Source organism: Cibotium barometz, chromosome 39 (genome assembly GCF_041138505.1).
Source record: "Cibotium barometz isolate CiBa-2024 chromosome 39, ASM4113850v1, whole genome shotgun sequence".
Taxonomy (NCBI): Eukaryota; Viridiplantae; Streptophyta; class Polypodiopsida; order Cyatheales; family Cibotiaceae; genus Cibotium; species Cibotium barometz.
Window position 1 is genome coordinate 536,436 of NC_141084.1, and position 3,342 is coordinate 539,777.

Sequence of the window (3,342 nt, forward strand, 5' to 3'; positions counted from 1 at the left end):
TTCTCTCAATTATTATCTTGATTATCATCTTGATTGTTGAACACATTGTAGTAGCTATCATCGAGTTTCAATGTATTCTTGTTGTTGTACAAAACATGGAGACCCCAAAAGAAATGAACTTTTTTGAAGAAAACTCGTGTAGTTATTTGTCTGAAATGGACAATGTAGCGAGATATTTGCCTTGTTGCTCATATTGAGGTATCTAGCATGGCTAGCAGTCCAACATCAATCACTTTATCTCTTCACTTTAGATCTAGCACTTGTCTATTATAGAGCTGAAAAGGATTTCTTGATCCATGACTTATCCATTCTAGATCCTATTCCACCACTTGGACATTATAGAGCTAGACTTCAGTGGATGCAAGCTCCACCAAACGATAGATCTAGACTCAAAATTCTAGTCGTATTGTATGACTTCCAAAGGTTTAGGTCTACCACACATGGATACTAGCTCCACCATGTCGTAAGGCCAAAATTCCATGAAGAGACCATGGCTGCTACCTCCACCACATGGTGGAACTAGAGCTCAATAAGATACCACATGGTGGAGCTAGCTAGCTCCATGAAATTATACTGCTAGACTTCAATGGATGGTAGCTCCACCACATGGTAGATATAGACATAGAATTCTAGCTCTACCATCCCATATGGTGGAGCTTGATTTTAAGGGATTCTAGCTCTACTACATGGTAGAGCTAGAATTCTGAGCTAGCTCTACCACGTGGAGCAAGAACGCATTGAAAGAACCAAGATCTACCATTTGTTCAATCTAGACCCCCAAGTAAAAACATTGATACAAGAGATTGTATATTGAGAGTCCCCTTAGAGTAGGATGCACTCTCCAATTTTAAGACTGCATTGTAATGAACAAAGACTAAATAAACAAGAATTTATAATTTGACATGGTGAAAGTTTCCTTATATACACAACTACTACAAATTAACATTATTAAAGATAGAAAGAGTCTCCTTGCAGTAGGATGCCCTTTATCAGAATGATAGTTAAAAGTCTTCACCTACTCTACTAAAATAATAATAATTTGCAAAGTTTGACCAAAAGATAAAAGGATAAAAGGAGTCCCCTTAGAGAAAGATGCACTCCATTTATGACTCAATTATAATAAGACATTGTAAATGAACATGAATTTATTGCTTATGCTAGAATTTGTTCAATGCTTTGCAAAGGCAAACATTTGAACAGTATGCTCCATAAGAGGCCTGATTACAATATCATATTTCAATATATGGACTTTTATTACATTAAAAAAAGGCCAAATTACTTGCATCCTCTACATTTGATTATATTACGGACAAACAAAATGAGCTTCCTAGTGTGTATTACTTTCATGATGCCTCCTCTTGTTGCTTTGCTTAATTTTCACTCTCTGCTTGCCTCTCTGCCTCAGCTTCAGCCTCCTTTCGTTGCTTTCTTTGAATTTCAAGTTGCTCTTGCCTCTCTGCCTCAGCATCAGCCTCTTGCTATCGCTTCCACACCTCTGCCTTTTTCCTATTCTCTACTTCCAATTTTTCTTCTTCAAGCCATTTCTTCATCACATCATCTGAGAATTGGTTAGGTTTTTCTTCAAAGGCATTATCCCATGTATACTCTTGCCGATCTTCATGCTGTAGCCATAAAAACAACCAATTTCTTAAATCTTTTGTCAAAAAACTATACCTTTCCTTGGAAGGTTGATGGTACAATTTTGGGACTATTAACCAGGTTCCTCGCTCATTCTTAAACACCTTATAGTAGCTATCATCAATTATCAATGTATTTTTCTTGTTGTACAAAGGATGGAGACCCCAAAAGGTCTCAAGCTTTTTAAAGAAAACTTGTCTATTCTGCACAACCCATGTGGATTTTGAACAATGCTCTTGTGAGAGAACACCTGCAAACTTGGGCTTTTGTTGTGGAAATACTATGTCAATTATTCCAGAGAGCTTAGTTCTCCCACATGCGCTCCAAATAAAAACATAAAAGAATTGAATACACCAATCTAAGAACTCATGTGCATCCTTGTGACATAGGACATAACGATATTGGTTAATTGGGTATTTTACCAACTCGTTGCTATAAGGAGGATCCTTCTCATCCTCCTTCTCATCATATTGGGTTTCGACAACATAGCACAACAAACCATTGAGGTTTAGAATAATAGCCCTCCTATCATCCTCTTTGCGTAGGGGTACGCATATTGGGTTTCAACAACATAGCACAACAAACCATTGAGGTTTAGAATAATAGCCCTCCTATCATCCTCTTTGCGTAGGGGTACGCATATTGGGTCTGACAAATACCATGTCAGTATGATAACCCCCTCAGAGGGATGCACAAAGCGCAACCTTGCATCAATTTCCCATAGACAGTTAAGACGGTGCTGAACCAACTGTCTTCGTACACTCTGGATTTTCTTGGACATGTGACGTACTAATGCTCTGTGACGAAGAAGTCGCCTCTGCCAATTAGAATCGATCACATGACCTGGAAAACAATGAGCGTGCTTAATGATAAAGGTGGGCATGTGGGGGAAGACATGTTACAACTACTCTTATGCAAAGATAGATTTTAAACAATTACAAAACAAATGTGACTATGCACGCTAACATTAAACTATATACTATTCCAAAATGTTGACTTTAGTTACATTACAAAATGACCCAAGATGCAAAGACTTTTTCCATTTGATTCTAAAAAGACACAACAAAATGTGCTAGCAAGTATCAGAATGTGCTGAAATTAGAATGCATTGATCTAGATCAACCATGTGGTTGAGCTAGAATGCACTGTTCTAGCTCAACCATGTGGTAGGGCTAGAATATTTTTAAATCTAGTTATACCATGTGATAGAGCTGTATCAAAGTATTCTAGCTCGATCCCATGGCAAAATTAGAAATGATATTTGAAGTCTAGCTCTAGCACATGGTAGAGCTGTATCAAAATATTTTAGCTAGACCCCATGGTAGAACTAGAATGGTTTGAAGTCCAACTCAACCATGTGGTGACGTGGAAGAGCTAGAATGCATTGATCTAGCTCTACCATATGGTAGAGCTAGAACGCTTTCAAGTCTAGCTCTACCATGTCGTGGAGCTAGAATGCTTTGAAGTCTAGCTCTACCATGAGGTGGAGCTAGAAGGCATTGATCTAGCTCTACCATAGTCCAAATATGTAGGAATTAAAATCATAAGACAAAGATCAACCTTCCATACATTTTCAAATTAGGAGGCCCCGTATAGTAGAGTGCACTCCAACATTTATAAAATTATCTGAAGAGTAATACATTTGCCACTACTTTAAAAATAGGACAAAATTTCTTGTCAATTCATGATTACAAAAAGATAAAA